This window comes from Ambystoma mexicanum, chromosome 5p, assembly GCF_040938575.1.
Source record: "Ambystoma mexicanum isolate Mex_15411 chromosome 5p, UKY_AmexF1_1, whole genome shotgun sequence".
NCBI classification, from domain to species: Eukaryota; Metazoa; Chordata; class Amphibia; order Caudata; family Ambystomatidae; genus Ambystoma; species Ambystoma mexicanum.
Window position 1 is genome coordinate 1,115,257,905 of NC_090930.1, and position 25,131 is coordinate 1,115,283,035.

General features: G+C 48.7%; 1 protein-coding gene across 5 annotated transcripts in view; it reads left to right on the forward strand.

Annotated features, from left to right (window-relative positions):
* Positions 1–25,131, forward strand: part of KIF13A (kinesin family member 13A) — a 2,203,773-nt gene that overhangs the window by 1,064,154 nt on the left and 1,114,488 nt on the right. The window lies entirely within an intron of this gene.

Sequence of the window (25,131 nt, forward strand, 5' to 3'; positions counted from 1 at the left end):
AATACTTCTTCAGGATAACCTCTATCCCTAAATCTCTTTGTCATACTGACAGCTGTTTCATGGGTTGTATTGTCAGAGACTAGGTGTTTGATTCTCATGTACTAAGTGGTAAATTGTCCTTCAAGTATCTGGGATGAAAACTTGTAAAATGTAATGTATTGTTCACATCAGTAGGCTTGCGGTATACTTGCGTTACAAGTGAGTTGTTCTTCAGGGTGATTTCTACATCTAAAAAGTTTATTGGGGAGCCTGTCTCAAGGGTGAATTGTATACTCAGGTGGCAAGAGTACAAATATGCCATGAAGGTTTTGAGTTCCCTTGACGTCCCCTTCCAAATGCCCAACATATCGTCAATGTACCTCCGACATATTATGAGGTTATTAGCCCATTCTCTGCAGTTAAAGACATGGTTGGTTTCAGAAACATACATACATAGGTTTGCATAAGCAGGTGCTACTGCAGAACCCATTGTTGTTCCCAAGGTTTGCAAATAGTACTGTTTATTGAATCGGAAAAAAACTGTTATACAGTATGATTTTTGTCAATTCAAGAATTAAGACTTTGTTGGCTTGTACTGACTCTTCCTGTCATAAGATCCATTCTAGAGCTTCTAATCCATCTCCATGTGGGATAGAGGTATACAAACTTTGGACATCTAAAGTGAACAGTAGTCACTCAGGTTCTATATTGGTCAACGATTACATGATATTCAAAAAATGGGTTGTGTCCCTCAAATATGTTGACTTTTTTGGACAATGTGTTGAAGAAGTTTATCTAAAAATTGCGCTAGTGGGTCAAATATACTGTCCATTGCGGCAACAGTTGGTTTTAAAGGATGATTATTGAGATTTTTATGAATCTTGGGTAGTCCATAGAAAACTGGCATGATGGGGTACCTTTTGTTTAGGAAATGTTTTGTGTTTTTGTGTAATCCATTCTTCAGGTAGTGCCTTTTAAAGGACCTCACTGATAATTGGTCTGATCACTTTGGTGGGATCATTGTCAAGAAAAAGATAGGTGTCAGCATCACTCAGCGGATGAATACAGCTTGTGGTGTATTGCTCTTGATCCATAATTGCAATTGCGCCTCCTTAATCTGCAGGTTTGATGATTATGGCGGAGTCTTCTGCCAGTTGTATTAGATGTTTATGTTGGTGTTGCCTCATATTGTGTCATTTCATGTCAAATGACTGATTTTAAATCTTTTAGGATTTTGGACTCAAAAAGATCTAATGTTGAGTTTTTCATAGTGTGGTTAAATGTACTTTTCAGTTTGAGTTCTAACTAATCAAAAGCTGTAGATCTTTCCTCAGCCGGTGGAATTGAGTCAAAAAAATTACTTAATTTGCATTTTCCGTATGAGTTTACCTAAGTTAATGTGTTCTTCAAACAATGTGGAATTGTTTATGGGGACAAAAGAGAGTCCTAGACTTAATAAATCTAGTTGTTGATTCGTGAGAGTGTGGTTAAAGATGTTAACCACTAGTTACCATTTTTCTTTTTTTTTCATAGTTTTCTTGATCCCTTGCCTGGTTTTCCTTGTCCTAATAAAGGACGCTTATTAACTGAAGTGGGTGCCTGTTGGGCAATCGTTATATCCTCTTGTTAGTTGTCTGGTCTTATTGGTGGGGTTAGCCGTGCAATGATTGTTGTTTGATTGGTGGTTGGATCTCTACCACTGCTTGATGTATCGCTCAAGGGATCACTCCCTGTGTTAGGTTTAGAGGATATATCTTGTGGGGGGGGGGGGGGTTCTATATAGGGTCTCGTCTGTTGATAATATTCTTGCCAAGAACAGACCATATCTTTTGAATAATCTTGGCGTATCCCTTTTAAATGTTTGAATTTTCCATTGTTCGATGTCTTTTTGGTATGATTCTAACATACTTTTGGTGTCAAATATTGATAAAAATCTTTTATTTTACACTTATTCTTCAGATACCACATATGTAGTGAAGAAATATTATTTGCAAGAGGAAGTTGCTCCTGAGGAAGGGCCTTGCCCGAAACGTATTGAGCTCATAATTCTATACTATTCTCTCTTGTGTCGATTAAATAATTTGCTGTTTAGTTAACACTGTAGAAATAGTATTGTTTACAATTGAATGCCTACAATAAGTACCCATTGAAGAGTGAATATAAATGACATATTGTGCATTATGAATTGCTATGATCAACATTATTTTTTGACTGATTTCCGTTAGGAAGGTGTGCAGGAAACGGGAGTTTCCTTGTAGTTGCATGGCAGATTGTACAGCATGCAGCCTGTCTGAAGTGAAAACCTTTCTGCTGCGTTGGATATGCTTTCCCTGCATGCTATGGCATGGAGAGCAGTACACTTGCAATGCCAGATAAACATAATGTTTTCATTGTCTCTCTTGAATTCTGATGGGGGGCTTTAGTGGAGAGCACCATATTGAAATAGAGCATGAAAAATGTTTTGATGTTGTTTCCCACTTGCCTATAATCATATAGCCTTGCCTATTCTATAGTGTAGCATACACAGCTTAGTATCCCTCATGTTCTGTACTGTTCTCACAATGTGGCCTAGTTGGCTTGGCAAACTCAGTTTCTTCTTCTCTAGCTCATCTCCCTCTATCTCTCTTTTTATAGTTCGGCTTTGGCAGTGTTTACCTCAGTGAGTGTTCTGGTTGGCGGGTCTCTTGCTCCATTTGTGTAGCCCTTCATAATAAATGCATGTGTAGGGATTCCACTTATTCCCCAGGTGTATGTACTTTAAGCTCACTTAGGATGAGTGTCTGTGCCCACTCTTGTGTGTGATCTGCCCTTGCTTCACCCCCACCCCCTCACCTCCACAGTGCAAGGTCTCAAAAAGCATGCCCAAAATCAAGCAGGGGTGTAATGGTGGCCGAGCGCGCCAGCATCTCCACTGGAAATGCAGCAGAGATGTTTGCTCGCTTACCAATAGTTTGTCCCTGCATTAAGTATCCTGTTTGAGCTTTCATTTTGCCATGCTTTTCACATCAGGCTCCGCGATCCATGGTTGGTCTTGCTCATCATGGAGACCCACATTGAACATTCATCAGCTGTCGGACTAGGCGCTGCCAGCAGCAGCTTTTCCCCTTTGCAGCAAACACGTACCATGTCCTACCTAGGGCTGATTCTCGTTGGGTTTCATCCCCCTAAACTCATGTCCCACAGTGCAACCCTATTGAGTATCCTATTTCACGTCTCTGATACCTTTCCTTCTGGGTGACAGTACAGCTCTTTCTGTGTATGTGTGATTACTGGGCAGATAAGCTGCACAAGGGAGGGTTGGGGTCTCACAATATGCTAACTCCAAGGATTTCCTCATGGAGCTGTCAGTGTCAAGTGGCCCTAGAGTTCCCAAGTAATCCTGCTCCATCAGTGGGCATCTCTCAGGTGACTTGCTCACACGGTTCATGCTGTCTTTCTGCACCATTGCCCAATCATTATTTTGTATATGCATTGACCTCGGGTGAGACCAAGAAAATAATATCCTGTAATGACAATAGTATTGAAGGCAATTGAATGATCCTGTTCCAGGTAAAATATAAAGTATTAGTCATAGGTGGAAATAGTATATAATTCTGATAGAACTTAGGGTAACTTTGATATAAAAACCTGACATTGGGGGCGTGGCCTGGAGCTGCTTCGACCAGCATGTCTGCCTAAGAGCTCCAGCCTGGCCCAATACGCCTTTCACCACAAATGCTGCTTCCTGAGCCCGTCGGAGCCCGAAATTGAAATCCCCGGTGGGGGAACCCCCTCTGCAGCTGCTGCTCGAGTGGGTCCCGGCTCCGTCCCAATACGACCTGTTGCGGACCCTCACCAGCTCCGGGACCCACTCGGTGGCAAAATGGCCGCCGGGTCTCCATGGCCCGGAAGCCTTCCAGGAGGGGGAGGAGCGGGCATAATAGCGCCGCCGAGTTGACTAAGACAACCTCAGCTTGCTCGCTGCCTGCCTTATGATCAAGATCTGCTTTTGAGTCCATAGACCGCCTTCCGACCAGTTCGGCGGAGCACAGACCCCGGCACCTGCCGAAGTGGTGCTCCGCAGCAAGCACAGGAGGATCTCTAGCTCTCTACCATCCCCCGCCTACTGGATTCGGTTCGCTATCTCCCACCCGGCTCCAAGTTTCCCGGCACAGGGGCAAGACTACTCCGCCCGAATCAACGCGAACCCTCAAGAGGACTCGCCGCCCGTGGCGCGAACACCCATTAACCTTCCCCCATGCCCTTGCTGAGTCCGGGTGCTCCAACTCCAGCCCCGACTGCCAGGGGAGGGCCCCCGTATTCTCCCTCAGCGGGGCGACACACTCACCGCCTCCCCCGGGGCTCACCACCGGGGTCTCCGCCTTCCCCCGCTTTGGGTGCCGGACCTCTGGGAAGAGGCCCCAGCACACGCCGACCCGGCTCTCCCCTGAGGAGGTGCATCACAACCCCTCCAGCAACGGATGCCAAGGACCCAAGACCTGCCGGCCTTTCGGGGCTCGCCACCATCTTACCTCCTCCCACCCGGACCCAAGTCCCACAGGAGCAGGACTAGCCGGCCATAAACTGCCAGAGCCATCAAAAGGGCTTAACCCGCCCAACACCCCTGCTGCGGACCCCACTGCTCCCGCTGAGTGTTCAGTAACCTACTCCGGCTGCCAGTAAAGATTCCCGGACCAAACTCTCCCCCCCCCCCTCCCCCTTCTGCATCCTCCGCAAAGGCCTCCTGATCATCGGCGGGGATTTCAATTCCATGGCAAACCCGCAGCTAGACAAAACACCCCCCCCCCCACACACAAGCACAGACTTTACACAAGCCCTATCCCTAGCCAAACTATTCAGAGAGACAGAGACCGTAGATGTCTGGAGACTAAATAATGACAACTCACGAGACTACACGCACTACTCCAATACTCATAAGGGCTATTCAAGAATAGACTTCATTCTAATCTCCGGAATACTGTTCCCATGCGTTAACAGCTCAGAAATCCATACCTGCATGATCTCCGATCATGCCCCAGTCTCCGTGAACCTAGCCATATCAGGCCAAAGAAACCCTACCCAGAGGTACTGGAAACTAAATGACTCCCTCTTACTAGACATTAACATCAGAGCCGAAGTAGAGGACTCAATAACCAACTACTTTAAGGAGAACACCACTGAGTCCTCCCCCACCAACATAATCTGGGACGCAATGAAGGCTATGGTCAGAGGCGTGCTGATCGGGGCAGGTGCGGAACAGAGAAGAGTTTCAAACATAGCTACAACCAAGCTGGAAAAAGAGGTGGTCCAACTAGAAGCTCAGCTAAAAGCACGCTACACCAGGAAAACTGAAAGAGCCTTGAGGAAGGCGAAGATAGCCCTGGAAATGCATTGCACCGACCGGACGGCCATATACAAAACAGTTCTATTACAATAAAGGGAACAAAGCAAACAGGATATTAGCGCAGAAGCTAAGGGCGATCCGAAGCCGAAACAATATCCTCAAGCTACGCGGGGAAGACGGAAAGCTGCTCTACTCAGAGACGGATAAAATCAATGAACTAATGAGGCATCATAAATCCACAATGTCCGGAGATCCCACGGTCCTAAACGATCTACCAAAATACCTGAGGGCGCTGCCCCCCCCAAAGCTCAGCCCAACTAGAACACCTGGAAGCCCCTATCGACGCTGAAGAAAACATTGAATCCATTAAAGCCCTCAAATCTACCGCCCCTGGCCCAGACGGACTTTCAGCAAACTTTTACAAAATATTAACCAGAGTCTTGGCACCCCAGCTAGCTGCCTTATTTAACTCCTTCCTATCCACAAAATCAGTCACGAAAACAATGGCCGAATTGATCACAGTCCTACTACACAAACCCGGGAAGGACCCTGAGCTACCTGACTCTTACCGCCCGCCCGATATTACTCTTGAACAACGACGGCAAGATCTTCGCCAAAGTACTAGCCAGAAGACTGGGGCCGGTCCTCTCATTCTTAATTGACCAAGATCAGACGGGGTTTATCCCTGGAAGGGGGACCCACGACAACATCAGGCGAACGATAAACTTAATTAAGAGTGCCCACAAAACAAAGATAGGGATGGCAGTGATCTCATTAGATGCCCACAAAGCCTTTGACCGGGTGGACTTGGGCTATATCCAAGCGGTCCTTGAACACTTTGGCTTTGGCCCCAACTTCACCACATGGGTTATGGCCAACCACACAATTTCGAATTAAGGGCACTAGGTCAGGACACATACACATCTCTAGGGGCACCAGACAGGGTTTCCCACTATCAACCCTAGTTTTTCGCCATGTCCATGGAACCCTTCGCAGTTAGAATTAGACAAAATGAGAGTATAAAGGGGATTCCGGTGGGTGACCAAGAATACAAAATCGCGCTATACGCCGACGATGTGTTAATCACCGCCACAAACCTAGCAACATCCCTGGGGGCAGTATGTAAGGAAATCGGGGAGTTCGGGGCCTTATCAGGATTCAAGGTTAACCTAGCCAAATCCTCAGCATTACCCATTAACCTCCCCACCCAAGAAAGAGATTCCCTTACCCCACTATCACCAATTGCATGGGCTAAGGGTGCAATTGAATACCTGGGACCCAACGCGAGTGTACTCAAATAACATCCCGCAATTACTCAACCACCTGCAAAATGACCTTAAAAGGTGGAAGCAGCAGGAAATCTCCTGGTTCGGGCGAATTACCGCCGTCAAAATGAACCTGATCCCCAGATGACTATACCACTGTGCTGCACTAGTACAGATCCCAGGCCCGGCCATAAAAGCTCTACAAAAGAAAATACTATAATTTGCTTGGGGGGGGCTCGAATTAACAAACAAATTATGCTGAAGGGGAAACCACAATGGGGGCTGGGAGTGCCTGACTACCCGATCTCCCACACCTACCAAACATAAAGCCACAGGCAAACAGCGGACCCCTATCAGCCACAACTGTAACGACCCATTGCTGGAAAGCCGCAGCTTGGAAATGGGGCATACGATGCGCCTTGGGACCCCTGACCCCCGTCTGGAACAATCCCAAATTCTCACCAGGAAACCCCCCGCGGGACTTCTAAGCCTGGGCAGTAGGGGGCCTGGCGAAAACTAGCGACTTTCTAGAAGAGGGCTCACCCATCACGTTCGAGAGGTGCAAAATAAAATTCGGAGTGGGAGAGCGGGAAAGATTCCGCTATACCCAAATCAGGCACTGGATGTCCCACAGAACAACCCGAGAAAAATGCTCTAGAGAACCAACAGCGCTGGAACTAACGCTATCAACGCCAACCAACAGAGGCAGGACTTCGACTATCTACCGTCTCCTAGACAGATTAGACCCCGCAAAAAAAGAAAGATACATGACAGAGCGGGAAAAGGATCTTGGGTGAGAAATAGCGATAGAAGAATGGGGGAAAATATGGGCCAGACTGCACAAAACCTCAAAAAGCATTACGAACAGGGAAGAGGGTTATAAACTTTGCTACAGATACTATATCACCCTTACTCAAATTCATAAAGCCAACCCAGATATCCCCGATACATGCTGGCGCGGTTGCCCAGCCCCCGGATCACTATCCTGCCCAAAGGCAGAGGTATACTGGAAGGAAGTCCTCAACATATTAAAGAAATCTGCGGGCTGTTCATACCCTGGGACCCAGGAATCGTCCTTATAGGCGAAATTGGAGACTGAGCATTCCCGATCTCAGGACAAATACTCCGCCTATGCAATCACCTACTACTAGCCACAAAAATCGCAATGGCCCGACTCTGGAAAGACGAAAGTGGCCCCTCAATTGCCTTATGGTGGGCCAAATGCTGGGACATAGCTGTAGCTGAGAAAATCACGGCAATACGAACAGGCTCCCTAAAATACCCTGAATATATGGGATCCATTTTTGGACTACGTGGCCAAATTCCCAGCTCTCACTAGGAGACCCCCCCACTCACCAGATGGCTCCAATGTAGCCCACTTTACTGAACACCGGAGCTCCCCAAAACACACCAAAGTCAAGACGGACACCTACCCGCAACCAAGTTGAACCACCGACAATGGCCAGGAGACCAACAACAACCCTGCCCCCAACCTACAAACACTCCGAGAGACACTTTATCGTGAATTAACGTATAATTATTGCACTGTTGTAATGAATATATTACTATGAAAAAATCAATAAAATGTTATGAAAAAAAAATACCTAGAATTTGTCTTCCGATAAAAATCCTCAGCCCCATTCTGTGTCCCAGTGTCCTGCCCATATATAAAATAGGGTGTAGTTGTCGAACATATTTTGGGAGGGGAATAAGTGGCAAGCAGTTGCAAAAAGAGGGAGCACTATGAGTAAAGTGTGGGCCGCATGAGAATGAGATATGTACTAGATAGTTTTTAGTCCTGCTTCTTCTATGTGCTAGATCGATAATATAAGTTCCCCCGGGAAATGGCGTGAGCCACCATACAAATGTCTTGCATGTCACTATGGATAGCCGTGTTAGTTGGACCATCTTGTTCTTGCATATGTGATATACAGAGATTAGTAGAAGGTTGAATCTCTTTCAGTGATATTTGATGAAAAGGAGACCCAGCTCTTACCACTCAGGGCCATTTACAGGACCTTCTTTACTTGTACTTTATTACATTTGTATAGCGCAACCATAGACCCATGGGTGTGAGGGCGCAGACAAAACACAAAAAGAGAGCGAAGGCCGGGAAATCTTATGAGAAAGGAACCGCAGAAAGAGGGGAACTATTTAAAGAGGAAGGTTTTAAGGCCTTTCTTAAAGATACTCAGAGCTGTTGAATTTCTCAAATGATCTGGCAGAGTGTTCCAAAGAGCCGGCGCCGCATAGGCAAAGGCCCCGCATTGTGCTTTTTTGCTTTTAACTCTGGGCTGGTGGAGCAGGTTCTGGTTGTTAGATCGAAGATTTTTAAACGAGGATTTTATTCCAATGTACCTTTGAAGATAGTAGGGCATCATGCCCTAAAGGCATTTGAAAGTGATAACCATAAGTCTAAAGGAGATTCTAGAGTCCACCGGCAACCCGTGTAGCGCTCGCCGTGCCTCAGAGACATGTGCCCTGTATGCAAGACCAGAACCCACTGTTACTGCTCCGTTTTGGACCACCTGAAGACGGTTAATAGTTTTTTTTTTACTGGAGCCTTCTAATAGACTGCAACAATAATCCAGTTTGGAGCCAATAATGGCTCGGGCGATGGTCTCTGCATTGGATTGAGAAATGAAAGGTCGCAGATGAGACAACAGTTTAATATAATAGGTGGCAGAAGATACAGTATTAGCCACATACGATTTCATGTTGAGTGATTGATCTAAGACCACGCCCAGGATTTTTTACCTTGGGCAAAGTAGGGATTAGAGCGTCTCCCAGCTGGAATTTTTTGTAAGCTGGGTCCGATTTAGCTACAATGCTATCAGATCCCACAACCATGAGTTCTGTCTTTGCCCGATTAAGGGCAAGATTACTCAACATCATCCATTGTTCTATGATGGCAAAGATACGATTCAGTTCTTTTTCGTCCTCATCATGCTGGCCTGTAAGAGGGATGACACATTGCGTGTCATCGGCATAGTTGGAAAAGAGAATGCCCTCCTGAGCAAGATGGGCAAAAAATGGAGACATGAAAATGTTATAAATGCATGGCGACAGACTAGCGCCCTGTGGCACTCCAAATAGTAACTGAATAGCTGGTGCTTTGGCATTGTTGGCACAAACCCTACTAGATCTGTTGGACAGAAATGATAATAACCAGTTGGTGGTGGCCTGTGAGCAGTTGGCTACAGACATGAGCCTATCTGCTAATATGGCATGGTCGACAAGGTCTGCCTTCTGTCTGTATGCGTTAGCCTTGCAGCAAACACTGTCAACTATGTTTTCAGGATAGTTCTTCGCAACAGGAAGTCAAATAGCAATCATTAATTTTATGATATAGACTTTGGAAAGTAAATTTTGTCTATGTGACTGTAGTGAAAACAGTTTTCCTGAACCTTTATTAGCTAGGATTAGAAATTTCAGGGTGACAAGCAATCCAGCTGCTCTGGCCATTCGTGATGGCGTCACCTAAGCCTCTGCTCAACATAATAAAAGATGCAAGTATGATTTGTGGGGAAAGCATGGTATCAAACAGTGAAGACAGACACAAGTGCTCACAGTTCAAGGGTGTTTATTGAACTTCAGTGGGTTGGAAAAACGCTATCTAAACCTAAATCTAAGGATGGGAGCATGCTACGACCATCAAAATAAAGATAACGCAGTCCTAGTAGTGTCTTTGTCAAAATAATTGTAAGTTACTCACCGTGGTGACTAACCTACTCTCAGTATATAGTCCCCTTTCCTCCATACTGTATGGGCGTCCCTTCCAAGGGACGGGAAACAGAACATTTTTCACCAGAAAAAACGTCTTCCCATTTTAAATTTAGAGTTGTGCGGCCCAGGGAGCATGCGCTGCCCTGACTCCGCCCTCCAGAGCCACACCTCAGTTCCCATTGACGCGTCAACAATAGATTTACCATTGCCTAATGACACCAGTATTATTAGGGGGGAGGTTGGTGGGACATATGGAGGAAAGGGGACTATGGACTAAGAGTATGTTAGTTACTACGGTGAGCAACTTATAATTACTCTTACGTCCCGTCCCCTTTCCTCCATACTGTATGGGCAATTACAACTGAATGTAGCCCCAGGGTGGAGAGGAGACCCTCCTTAAGCAAATAGGTTCCAGAGAACCGCATGTCCGAAGGTCGCATCAGATCTAGAGCCGGCATCCAAATAGTAATGCTTACAGAAAGCCGAGGGAGAGACCCAAGAGGCCGCCCTGCTTATGACTTGCCAAGGGACATGGCGCTGGAATGCGATGGCCGTTGCCTTGGCCCTGACTGCGTGGGCATGCATGTTGGCCGGAAGTGGCTTGTGCTGGCCCTCGTATGCTTTTTTGATGGCAGAGACCATCTAGCGGGATATGGAAGCCTTAGAGGCCTGATAGCCTGGTCTTGAGCTTCCGAAAGTGACAAACAGGGCGTCCGACTTGCGGAAGCCCTTGATCCTGTCCAAGTAGAATTTTAGGGTACACTTGATATCCAGGCAGTACAGCACCCTCTGGGCTTCGTCCTTGGGATCGAGAAAAAACGTAGGAAGGACTATTTCCTCGTCCAAGTGGAACACCGACGGAACCTTGCGCAGAAATGCCGGTGCATCCGCATGACTACCTTGTCCTTCTGAAAGGTGGTATATGGTTCAGAGGCGACCAGTGCCTGGATCGCTCGGACTCTACGAGCCGAGGTAAGACCGACTAGTAAGGCCGTCTTGATGGTGACCAGCCTGATGTCTACGGATGCCATTGGCTCGAATGGTTTGTGCGCCAGGGCGCCCAAGACTCTGTTAAGGTCCCACACAGGGTGCGGTCTCTTGACTGGCGGGTAGAGCCTAGCGAGACCAGTCAAATGTTTCTTCACTATAGGGTTGGAGGAGGAGAAAATGCCCTCCTCCGAGTTCCTGTAAACCTCAATGGCAGCAAGGTATGTGCGGCAGGTGTCCACCTGCACGCCTGAATGAGCGAGGTGTGCCGAAAAGAAGAGCACGTTGTCCAAAGTGCACGCCAAGGGGTCGATACCTTTGGAGTCTGCCCAGTGGCATAATCTGGTCCATTTGTGTTTTTACTGGGCCCTGGTGGCTTTGCTCCTGGCGCCCTGTATGATCTCCAGGTTGGCTTGTGAGATGCTAAATTGCCGAAGCGTTACGTGCTCAGGTACCACGCTGTGAGGGCGAGTTTCCCTGGGGTAGGGTGGATGACTCTGCCCCCCTGCTGCGCCAGATGACGTGCTGGGCCTGTCGGAAGGTGAATCGGGGGCACCTCCGAGAGGCTGAGTAGCTCTGGAAACCATGGCCTTGCCGGCCACCATGGAGCTATCAGTATCATGAGGAGTCGGCGAGACTCCTTGATCTTGCAAATTACCCTGTGGATCAGGGAAGTGGGCGGAAAGGCGTAGGCTTTCATGCCTGTCCACTGGAGGTGAAATGCGTCGCCCAGCGAGCCGGGTCCCTGACCTTGCCAGAATGGGAACTGGGGACACTTCTTGTTGTGCCATGTGGCAAAGAGATCCATGTGGTGAAGATCTCCTGAAGAACAAGGTATTTTAGCTGCCACTTGTAATTGTCTGCTCCCAGCCTGCTGAGCCTGTCCGCTTCCAGGTTGGATTCCCCCGGGAGGTGGACTGCCGTGAGGTAAATGTCGTTTTCCTGGGCCCACTTCCACATGCTGATCGCCAGCCTGTACAGAGGAGGGGATTTGGTGCCTCCCTGCTTGTTGACGTAGTACATGCTGGTCGAGTTGTCTGTCTGGATGTGGACAACCTTGCCCCTGAGGAGTGGTAGGAATGCTCTGAGCGCTAGCCAGATGACGTTCAGCTCCAACCAATTGATGTGGTATTCCTGCTCCTGTCAAGTCCAGGTGCCGTGGACTGAGGGGCCATCCAAGTAGACTCCCCAGCCCTCGAGCGAGGAGTCTGTGGTGAAGGTGGTCTGCGGGGAGGGCGGCCGAAAGGGCTTGCCCGTCCGTAGGTTGCAGTCCCTGGACCACCATGTTAGGTCCGGATGGAGAGATGGAGGGACGTTTATCATCTCGGATTGAGAGCCCCCCTCTTAGTTCCATGAGGCCAAAAGTGCAGCTGAATCCTCCTCATCCTTAGTCTGGTGTGCGGAACGACTAATGGGACCGCTGCAAGTAGACCCAGGTGATGTTGGTACCACCATGCCGAGTTCACCTCTCCGCTGAGGAAATGGGCAATGGCCCTCTTGATGGGTGAGATTTTGTCCTCCGACGGGAAGACCTTCTCGGAGCACGTGTCCCAGATGAGGCCCAGGAAGGTCAGAGTCTGCGTGGGTTGCAGCTGTGACTTCTTGAGATTGAGCGGAAAGCCCAGTTCGTGTAGTGTGTTCATAAGGGCATGGGAAGAGTGGTGAACCGCTTCCGCAGATGTTGACCTGACGAGCCAGGTATGTGTAGATGTGGAGACCCTGCGCTCTGAGGAGGGCCGCCACGGCATTCATGAGTCTGGTAAAGACCATGGGGGCCCAGTTGAGGCCAAAAGGAAGGACCTTGTATTGAAAATGGTAGCCCATGATCCTGAATCGTAGGAAAGAACAATGGGGCTGCCAAATCGGGACATGTAGGTACTCGTCCTTCAGTTCCAGGGTGCACATCCAGTCTCCCTTGTCCAATGTCTCCGCTACAAAAGCTGGCGTGACCATCTTGAATTTTTGCAGTGGTAAGGAGAGGTTGTGGGTGGAAAGGTCCGGCACAACTCTCAGGCCCGCCTGGTTCTTCTTCTGAATGGCGAAATTCCTGGAGTAAAAGCCAGAGCCTCGCTGGTAGGCTGGGACTTCCTCCACTGCCTAGCGCTCTACGAGTGACCAGATCTCCGCCAAAAGAGTTACTGTCCCAACCTGTGGGAGCGGAGGGGAGGAGGGAGGAGAGGCTGGGATAGGAAGGCGGTGCCCCGTGGATACTACAGAGAGGGTCCAGTGGTCCGCGGAATTCTGCCACCAGCTTGGCTTCCGCTAGCCCTGCCTTAAAGCGTGATTGGCTGTGGGTGAGGAGTTCCGGGAGGAAGTCTGCAATTTCCCGTCATAATCTCTGATTGGCGGCAGCCAGCATGGCATCAGCGTTGGCCTGACGTAGATGTAAAAAGGCATTGGTATAGAGTTTCTTGCCATATGCCTCCAAGATCTTCTCCTCCTTGCCTAGCAGCGCCGCAAAGGAAGAGGCCGATGTCGACTGAGGCTTGGAATATAGTGATGCCACAGCGATCACCAAAGAGTGTGGTTGAGGATGGGCCAACAGCAAGAGTGTATCCCCCTCCACCTGCCTGTACTTGGCGACCAGGCGTCGATTGTCCGGCTGAGCCGAGTGGGGTTTGAGCCAGCCCTTCTTGGCCAGGGAGACTACATCGGTCTGCATAGGAATCCCCGATTTGGCAGAGGGGCGTTGCGTGAGGACTTGAGCCAGAACCCCCTCTCCCGGCTGCTTGACCTCGGTTTGGTGTAGGTCTAGGTACTTCGCCAGTCCAGCAAGAGGTTTGTGGAAGGCCCTGGCTGAGGATGGCCTGTCCGAATCCTCCTCCGGCGGAGGTTGCAGAGTTGGCTGTGGAGCTGGTGGAGGCAGCTTTACCGGGGCCTGGTGGCCTGATGGAGGCATCTGTGGTGCTGCTAGCATGGCAGGAATGACTTCCCTGATGGCGTCTTTGATGATGACTCCTATCTGAGGTGACTTCATGAGGCAGAGCAACTTCTCGAAGAGCACCTCCTCACTAGCCAAAGAGGTGACAGGGGGTAACGACAGGCTAGCGTGGAGCTGCTGGAGCCGCTGCGTACCCTGTCCATATGGACGCCAAGGAAAGCCGCCCTGCGCAACTGAGGGGTATACTGTAGGTCACGTACCTGGTTGAGGCCAGTCAAAGTCCCACCTCGACATTCGTTCTTTGCCGAATTACTGGAATGGCCTTGGACGGTTGCCTCTTAATGGCACGGCAGCCATTTTGTCGAGCTGCCTGCCACGTGCCTGTGACGTGGTGCTCAGCCCGCTGGGCCCAGCCTTGTCCAAGACTCTTGCGTGTGGATCACGAGGCTGCCCTGCTCCTCGGGCCTAGGCATCCTAATGTGTGATACGGTGCTCAAATCGATAGGACTGACCGACCAGTTTTCAGTACAAAAATTCCCCTAGCCTCACTTGCACCAACTGCATCTCAGGCTATACCCTTCAATGAACTAGTAAACAATACAAGCATTCACCATGGCCAGTATCTGTTGTACCGCACCATCCAGAACATAATATTGCGCAGAGGCACCTGTGCATAGGTAACAATGCTGAGCGACTGTTATTTCACACTTTGAGTGTGGGTAGGCAGCAGCCCGGGATCGGGCCCTCCCGTGCAGGTGTCATAGCTGCGTACTTCAAGTGGGTCCTGCGAGATAGCATAAGCAAAGTGCTGACTGCAATCTTGGGAGGTAGCCTGCTTAGCCATAAATCTGCTTGTCCTGGGGTTCCCGGCTTGGGCCGAGTCAGAGGTGTTGAAACCTGATCAAGTGTGGTTGACAGCGTCTCAGTCTCTAGTTCGTGTGTGCTATCTCTATTGGGAAGTTGCTACATGAAGTCGGGGCAGCACCACCATCTGTGAGAGGACTAATCATTTCTCTGTCCATCCATGCATGTGTATCTTTTGGGAGGTCGAAGAACAGGGCTCGGTTTTTGTGAAGGACTTTTCGTCATGCTGGGTACATCAGCATATATTTTAGATCCACTTTACAGAGCCTGGCTTTACTGTTGAGAAATGGGCCCTGCTTTTCTGGACCTGTAGGGTATAATCAGGAAACACTGCCAGGCTTGCTGCCGCCCTACGTCTCGTGCCTCCTTGCCTTGAGTGGGATAAGATCTTCTCCTTATCCTTCTAATTGAGGATTTTTGCTATGATTGGTCATGGAGGGGCTACTGGTGGTGGTTTTCGGGTTATGGCTCTATGTGCCCTTTCTATTGTGAAGCCTTGTGAACGGTTCCCTGTGCCGACCTCTTACAAAAACATATTTTCCACATATGATGTGGGATCAGGTCCTTCTTCTCCCTCTGGTAGGCCGATAATGCAGACGTTATTTCGTCGGGCTCTCCCTTCTGCATCATCCGCCCTGTCGCCTAACTTTCTGCTGCAAAATGTGGACCTCAGGGTGGATTTCATGGATCATGACGGTGTTGTCTGTTAGTTGTTTTTCTAGGTTAGTAGTCCTTTCGGCCAATTTCCTAACATCTTGGCGCAGTAGGCCAACGTCGACCATGACCGTGTCTATTTTGGAGCACAGTGAGGTTTTCAGTTTTCCAACACCCAACAGGATTTGGTTGTCCGGCTTTTCAGCTACTTTAGTTTTATCTTGCGCACATCCCATCTGAGCTGTGGGCATCTGTGCCTGAGTTTTGGCATAGCTGTCAATTTTTGTTTGACTGCCCTTTTTTTAGGTGCTTTAGGAGGCATTCAGCCCTCTGTGTACTGCGTATTGTGCACAGAGTGTGGGTTTGTCCTCCTTGTTACAAAGGAAACAACGCTTAGCCAGATCCAGATGAGTGTCTTCATTAGTAAGTGTTGTGCAGCACAGATCATCTTGGCTGTATTTAGAGCAGTGAGGGTGAAAGGATATCCAAGCGTAGCCTCGTTTGCGATCTGCCTACTTGGTTAGCTTTTGGGCATTAGATCTAGTACCCGCTGTTGTTGAAGTAGCGCACAGGGCATCGGGTTCGTTGTTCTCTGATGCAGTCGCAGGGGCCACCACACCGTAATGCTGTCTTGTGATGCTTGAGTTTTAATTAGATAATGTGCTCCACTGGCATGCTGGGGAAGCTTAAATCTGTATTTGGCCATTGTTTGGTGGTCCTGCTTGGGTTAATAGTAGGCAGTGACAGCAAGCGGCGCTCACGGTTTCGTGAATTCCACGTTATGTCAGGTGCAATGTTTGGTCTGCCAGATGGAGATTAGCTTGTGGCATTGCTGGCGCTTCACTGCGCATTAGTTTGTGGTGGCCGGGAAGGTCTCTGAGGCATCGTGCGAGACTGCACAACCTTGCGCTGAAGTTCTCCAGCTCTATTGCCATATCGGGGGTACGTTGGCTCACTTGTGTGTGCACCAATGTATATCCGGGCCGGCTCCTGCTGGGCTGCAGCTCGCTGGGTATCACCCTGTTATGTGAGGTGCGTCATTGCTCCTAGTGTTTCACACTGTTTAGATTTTAAAGGGACGTTCCAGCAGACTTCCAACAAGACCCTCGAGTCGTTGCTTTAGCGATTTGCTGTGTCGGAGTGTTTCACAGCTGGTAATCGCACCCTGTAAGTGCTTGGGCAGGTTTCTGTTAAGTAGAACGTAGAATCTGCTCAGCAGTTCAGTATTTCTTTGACATAGCTTGTTGGATCAAGCAGAAGCTCAATGAGAAGCCTCCTCATACCATGGCTGCTGGACACGCCCCCCACCTGACTCCACTTAACTCCCAATTAAGGTATAAAAGGTGTGGTTCTGCCAGAAGAAATGAGCGAGCTGACATTGCTAGATGGATCGTGGAAGCCAGGGAGCAGGAGGCTGCAGCAAGAGGAGCCTAGAGGATCGGGAGGAGAACAGGATGCCAGGACGTTGATCCAGTGTGTCAGACAAGCTGCAGAGTGGCGAGGGAGCCGTGGGTAAAACTGTGACCTGTTGGCCGTATCCAGGCCAGTGTTAGTTCCCCAATGAGATTGCCCACCAGCGCTGCGCTGTGGGGTGAGTTTCGAGGGAGAGAGAGGGAGAGAGAGGGAGAGAGAGGGAGAGAGAGGGAGAGGGAGGGAGAGGGAGATAGGGAGGGAGGGAGTGGGAGGGAGGGAGGGGGAGGGGCAAAGTTCAAAAGAAAGCAGAAGAAAAAAGGTGCACGAGTGGTGCGAAAAAAGGGGAAAAAAAGCAGAACTTGATCATTTTGAAGCACGGGAAGCAAAGAGAGGGTGCGAGCAACCCCAAAGAGAAAAGGAAAAAGTGCAAGTGTGCACTGCAAAGTAAAATAAGTGGGCAAGAGGCACGGCAAAGTGTAAAGTGGGCAAGAGACACAGACAGACAAAGTGGCAAAGAAACCAGGAAAGAGTGAAAGAGGCACAGGAAGGAAAATGTGCCAGAAGAAAAGTATAGAGTTTAAGGAGATGGGCCAGAATTCTGAGTGGGAGGAGCAGAAAGCCCTGTTTTCCCAAAAGTGTCTGATACTGCCCTGTGTTAACCAAAAGGGGGAGCTACACTGAGAGAGAAGTGGGAGCAAAATCCTTCAAATTGAAGGAAAGGCTGTTACAACCTCACCAGAAAGAACAGTTTTTAAAGATTCACCCTGACAAGGTGGACGTTTGGTATTTTGTGTTTATGAACTTTTTGTGAACTTTTGGCTGAGACAAGAAGGGCCTAGGCTTGGGGTAGGGACCCCTGAAATGCCCAAAGGAAACCTAGAGAGACATTGTTGTCAAGAGAGGCCTAGACTTGGGGAAGGGAACCCTGAGAGGCTTAAAAAGAACTGTCTTTCTTTTTGGAACCAGAGGGTTCAGAGCTTGGGGAAGGGGAACCCCAAGAGACCCAGAGACATTGTGAACTATATTGACTTGCTGCAAGAGTCCTACCTGGAAGATCCTGAGGGCACCCCTTTTGCATTGAACTATCTTTTTAAACTGGCAGAGCTAAACATGACGGCAAGGCTACCTGAACCAGGCTTGGGTTGTATTTCTTTTGTACCACCATTTTTCTGTAAGACAACCTAACCTCACATTTGTTTTAAGAGTGAGGGCAAGCATAGGTTTTGACACAGGCATACTCTGGTTTTGTACATGCAGACATTGACAGCCCTTAGAAGCATCAGTTGACAGAAGTTCGAGTTAGGGCCAGTTAGGCATTACACCAACCCTACAGAGTTTTATAATAAAGGTTTTTAAACTGTTAGTTTTGAGTCTGTGTCTCTCTTAATACCATGCCTGCCTCACAGTGGCTTTAAAAAAATGCATGTGATGTCAATAGAGAAGACCTTTTCAGTAAACAAGCCTCCCATGCCTCAGGGCCACCTGCTAGCCATCTCTGTAAGTGTACCTCCAGTTTAGAGCCAAAGAGCAAAGTACTATGGGTATGTACCAATAAATAGAATGCTTGCATTCTTGCCTTGCCTTTATACGGCAGTTCTTTTTATAAACACATTTCTCTCTGCTGTTAAGGCATTATGAAGCAAAACGCAGTCAACAGATTCAAATTTCTAAATAAAATGGTTTATTAAATAAAATGTCAGGATGGTTAAAGGCCTAACTTGCCCTATGCTAAGGTGGGCTAAGGTAGGATTTCCCTACCTGAACGAAACTAAGGCAACTCAGAGTCAAAAAGTTTACCTTAAAAGTCCGTCCATCCAAAACCTACCCTTGCCCTCACAACTAAAGCTAAACAATGTGTAGGGATGTCAATAATAAAATAAATGTTGATCAGCACAAAGTTCTGAGCTTCTTCCAGCTCTTAGCTTCCTTTTTTCAGCTCCCCTTCTGCAAGATCAAGAAAGTTCCACAAAAATCTTGAGATTACGTTTCCCAAGTTCAAGGCAATACAGTTCCACACAATGGTCCAGTCCAGGACTGGAATTGTTGTATCATGATTTTCGCTTCACCGTTGTTCACCTTCAAAGAGGAAAGCATCTCTCAATGTTCCTGCACAACAGTTGTGTCAAGTCGCTCCTCTCTACGGGAAATGCAGTAAGGCCGCTTGCGACGCGCTGCTCAATAGAACCTGTTGTATATATTGTGACTGTATATAGTACATATACACGGTCACCTTTGGTTAAATAAATGCATACAAATTACTTTTGCACCTGAAAGGAAGGTAAGTAGTTATGCAATAAAAATATCAGTAAACAGGAATAGAAGGTATAACTTTGAGTCAAATCCCTAAGTTGAATGGGGCCGTGTGCCCAAAAGTCACAAAGTTCCTTTAGGAGAGGGGACACAGTTAGGACATATTCCTGTGGTGGTGAAAAATGTTCCAGAAGGCTTCTCAAGGCTTTTACAGTTAACTAAGGAACTTTTTCTATCTTTTAGAACAGCTTTTAAAACAAACATTTAAAAAGCAAAAGATTGGAATTAATAGAAGTTTATTGTAAAGTTTATGATAGGGGAGGCTGTAACTCTTACAATTACCAACACCCTTGCTCTGACTTTTTCAAATGACTTGTCAGGTCAACTGGGAGTCGCTGGGAAGCAGCTGGATGTAGGTTTTCCCACTGTTGAATCCAGCAGAGGATGCCCAGGAGCTGCGGGTGCAAGGAAGATTGGGGTGGGGTCCAGGAGCTGAGTGCAACCCTTTTCAATGAAGAAATATAGCAGGCACTGATGCAGGCATCTTTGGGACACTCTACCAGATGGAGGTAAGCCAGTTCCATCAACCGTCACCGCACGCGGGTGACAGCAGGCATCTCTCCAGTCGCGAACAAAGACAGTCTTCTCGGACAGGATCCCTTGATGCTGGGACGCTGAAACGTGGCAGGAAGGAGACTTGTAGGACGAGCTGGCGACCACTAAAGATCCAAGCAAAAACGCGGAACATTGATGCTTCTGGTGCGGTAGCCCCTTTCAGAGCTGGTCAGTCCACCAGGTGGTCCAAGGACAGTTCTAAATGCTCAAAGCTGCAGGAAACGCAAGAAGACGTTGAAACTGGTTGGTCCCACCAGTCCCCGGGTCGAAGCATCGACGAGGGCCTTCTGAGATCAGGAAGTTCAGCAGGGCTTCACCAGGACAGTTGCCAGAAAGGTCACCAGGCCTCTTCAGGAGTTGTCCACCCGTCTTAAGTCTGCTACACAGGATACTTGGCTCCATTGCTGATCTAGTGGAATGGCTGCAGGACTCTTTCTTATCCTAAATTCAGGTGAGTGCTTAAACTTAGCCCTCCAATAGCAAGAATCTGCGCCACTCAGCCGGCAGTGGTCCAATCAGGGGCCACTGTGGTTTTCTTTTGTGCATGCACACCAGACTCACTGGCACCAGTTTGTGGATTGAAACAAGACCGTCCCAAACCACTTCCTGGGTCCACACACAAATGACATGCAGTAGCCCTGTAAAACAGCAGCTTTCCCAGGCAAATGCATGACTATACTACGGATTTCCTTCCCTGAGAAAGCAGGAAGAAGGCCTAACAACAATATGGCCAAAGAACAAGCAAAATATCTTGTGGCACAGCCATGTTTGCACACTAGCCACTGTTAGTAGCCAAATGCAGTAAATGTGAATGCGCATGCTAAAAATATAGCAAAAAAGGTACGTGCTGCCAGCAACTTGCCTTTAGGCACATTAAAAAGTAACTAAAAATCCTATTGATATCTAGGGTGACAAAAACATATCCCCATTGTACTGCATTTTAAGATGTGGTGTACAATGTTAAAAAGTTACTAAAGAAAGTAAATGTAGTAGACAAAAGGGAAACATAGTTTAGATCAGGAAAGCGGGTGCAGCGCCACTGAGAGCTGTGCCCCTCGGGATCCAGCAGCTTGCAAGATCTCTTCTTCAAGCACTTACTCCCCCTGATGCACTCCCTGCAATTGACGTGTCTCCTCAGGGTTATAGTCAAGGAAGTGATCCCTCAGTTTGTTCCACAAGGCCCCCGCCTCTGGGCCCTCTTCCGGTGCTGTTGCCTGTTGCCCTTCCGGTCCAGGCCCTGCCGGTGATTCAAAACCCTCTGCCTCCTCCTGTACCACCAACGTCTCCCCTGCAACAGCCAATGGATCCAAAGCTATCGTCATGTCCGGATCAGGGGAAGGACCGCTCCGGCTCTGGTGTCTCAGGACCCGGACTCCCCTCCGTCTGGAAATAAGGTTGGCGATGCTGACAATGGACCCTCTGCAACTGTTAAGGCCTTTTATGACCACATTCAGGGCCTTGTGGAGTTAGTCGGGGGGGGGCCTCAGACTGAAGAAGCCCCCTGGGAGTCAGGAGTGGTAACAGAGGTTTTGGCCAGGCGCACCACGAGCTGTTCAGGCATTCTGCTGCAGAAGGATGCCCTGCAGGTGGCAAGAAAGGTCTGGGAGGAGTCCTGGGCCAACAGCCAGATGAGCAAGAAATTGGACAGCCGGTTCAGGCTCCTGGATGGGGAGCCAGTCCTGGCCTCCCACCCTCTGCCCCACTCATCAGTGATGGCAGCGGCCTCTCTGTATTCTAAACCTTCGTCTTCGTTTTCCTCTGCAGTAGTGCCTCCAGTTGCCTGTCCAAGAAGGACGAAGCCCCTGAGTATTTCAGTAAACATTGCTATGTCATCTCAGGGCTACATTTGCGGCAGGCCAACACATTCCTCGCCGCGGCAAACCAGAAGCTGTGGCGAGAGCTTGGGGAGTTCCTTCCTCATCTCCCTCCTGAGAGGCAGGCCTGCTTTAAGGTCTCCCACACCTAAACCGCCAGCAGAGGGCTCAGATCTTTTTCATTCACCCGCTAGTTCCCGGGGATCTGTCATCCAGATGGCCAGGACATGGCCATCACTTTTGGATCTAGTTCCTTGGGGTGGACAAGTGCGGGAGGATCACCTGGATGAGGGGTCTTCGGGGAGTGGGAGTGGGACGCCGGATGGTGAGACAGGTATCCCTGTAACACCTTTTTCCCATCCTACACAGTAGGATACCTAGGAACTAAGCCCCCATTCCCCTCCTTCTCAATGCAAACACTTTCTCACGGAAAGCTCACTGTGAGAGAAAACGGACTAACACCCGGGCCGCATACCTGACATGTCCCAACACAAGGGTCAGGCAGAGTCATGCAATTACTGATAATTGCACACACCTGCTTCAGCACACTTCCCCACACAGACAAAAGGTTGAGCACGAAAGCACACTCTGAGCAAGGCAAAACACACGAGGAAGCAGCAGATCCGAGATGGCAGTTTAATACGAAGAGAAAGACAGCAAGACCAGAAAGGGTTGCAAGGAGGTGATCACCCTTGGCCTTTTTGGAGGAAAACCGCTACTTTGATGAGCCCTCGAAAATAAGAAACATAAAACCCGGAATTAAAGCTGAAGAAAGGTTGCATTGTGTGCTGAAGGTACCTAGGGCTCTCCTGCATCGATAGCCAAGGTGGGGAGCAGCGATTGCCGCTGTGTTACTGTCCTTGCCTCCTACAGCAAAGCAGTGCCAGTAAAGTCAGCACAGCCGGTGAGTTGGGGAGACTGATAGCAGACCGGTCTGTGTTAGATCCAAGGTTGCAAGCAGCAACATTGTATGAAGAAATCTGCAAAGAACGGAGTGTGTGGCGTATGTGATGAGCGACGCAGATATAATTGAATATCCAAGAAGTGACTGAACTTTTGAAGCCAAGATAGATGCCATACACAGAGTGGTCCGGCACCTTGTCGGTGTTCATTCGAAGTTCTCTGTTAGGTATTCAACTGAAAGTTTAAAATAGTGAATTGTGAAATCGAAGTGGTCCTGCAACGGGTTATGCTAAACCCTGTGCACATTCAAAAGTCTTTGAAAGCTAATACGAACTACAGTTGGTCCGAGCCTGGCTGAGGGAGACTAATTGGGGGAAAAGCAAGGATCTGAGCCCGGCTGAGGGGGATCCGGGGTGAACCGCGAGTCACCCGAGAAAAGATATTATATAAGCATTGGAGAAGAGGATCTGAGCACGGAAGAGGGGGATCCACAGTAAAGACTGCGGTATAAAAGGGATCTGACCCTGGCTCAGGGGGATCCAGTATGAATAGTGAATCGCCTGACATGAATATTTGTAAAGGAACTTTTTGTTGTTTTGGCACATCAGGCCCTCTGAATCAATAGACTTTGATTACTTGAGAGACTTGATAACTTTAGAGACTTGGACACAAGGCCCTGATGTTAGTAATGGAACTATGTCCTTGTACCGAAGAAGCTCAAAAGTGTGCTATGCTCCAGTCAACCACCTTGTCCCGTGCTGAAAACGTGGGGAAGGGAGGCCAAAAACCTGAACATCCTGTCTTATTATTTTGTGAACACTTCTTTCTTTTTCATGAACATTTACCTACACTATTTGTATTTAGCGGTAAGGATTAGCAATAGTTTTTTTTAGTATAGGCCTTTTATTTTGATGAGACTCCACTTGGACTGCATTATTATTATTTGATGGTCGTTGCTTATTCCCATCTGTAGATTTAGAATTAGATAGGTGTTAATCACACCCTTGTTAAAGTTCAATCAACACCTTTGAACTGTGGTCACACCTCAGATACCAAAAAGCAATAACTCAACACAGCTCGCCTGCAGGTGGGCCGGCTGGCTCTCGTCTAAGACAGCTTGATGCATTGTTTTAAGAGTCCTTGGTTCTTTTCTATCGTCTCCACAGGCTTCAGTCTCCTTATTCCTCTACTTCAGATAGGGTCCCCAGACCTTTTAAAGGAGATCCTTTCTCTTTTGGAGATGCAGGCGGGTGGAGCCAGTTCCTCAGTCAGACGTGGGTTCTGGCGTGTTCTCCAGGAGTTTTGTGGTACTGCTTGAAGGCTTCAAGATGATTATTCCTGCGCACATAGCGGAGCCTCTGTGTGCAGAAGACTGATGTGTTCCCTAGACCTCAAGGATGCATGCCTGTATGTCCCCATCTAATAGCTGCATCCAAAATATCTGCCGTTTACGATTGACGTACCACTTCCAGTGCGAGGTGCTGCTTTTTGGCCTCAACTCACCTCTTTTTGTTTTCAAGAAACTGATGAATGCGGTGACTGATCTCCTCCTCCTGGATGGCCATCACTTGTACCCTTATCTTGTACCCTTATCTGGACTGGCTGGTGAGGGACAGCTTTCCTGAGGGGGCGGTGCACTCCTGCCAACGGCTGGCAGACGTTCTTCACCAGCTGGGCTTTTCCCTCACCCGGCAGAAGTCTCAGCAGACTCCCGCCCAGGATTTGGTCTTCCTTGGAGTGCGCGGTGCAGCAAGTGTTCCCTGTGCTCGAGAGACTTCACTCCCTCTGCAAAGCGATAGGGCACTTTCTGGCCAATTCAACCATCTCTGCATGGTGGTTCCAGCAGCTTCTGGGACTGATGGCATTGTGTGTGCTCGGGGTTGAGCACGCCTGCCTCAAGATGAGGCGCCTCCAGCTTCACCTGGCAGCCAATTGGACCAGCAGATGGGGTCTCAGTTGTAAAGGATCCCAATTCCCCCGCTCCTCCTCCCGGATCTTCGCTGGTGGCTGATGGATGGGAATGTGGCAGTGGGATCACTCTTTAACCGGCCGGAGCCAATTCTGGTGGTGACGACGGATTCCTCGCTTTTGGGCTGGGGGGCGCCTCTGAGGGGTTACTCCATTGATGACGCATGGTCCAGGGCGGGGGCCCTTACGCATATCAATCTGCTCGAACTCGGGGCAGTGGCCTGGCGCTCAACGCTTTCCTGCCTCTAATCAGGGGCACAGTGGTTCTGGTCAGGACCGACAACTCCACGACAATGTTTTACCTGAACAAGCAGGGTGGCACCCGTTCCCACCTCCTGTGCATGGAGGCAGTGGCGATCTGGGAATGGGCCCTTATGGAAGGAATTTGGATTTCCTTGGTTCATCTTCCAGGGGACAGCAATGTAGAAGAGGATAAACACAGCTGCTTGGGTTTCAACTCCTACGAGTAGGAGTTACATATCAACTCCT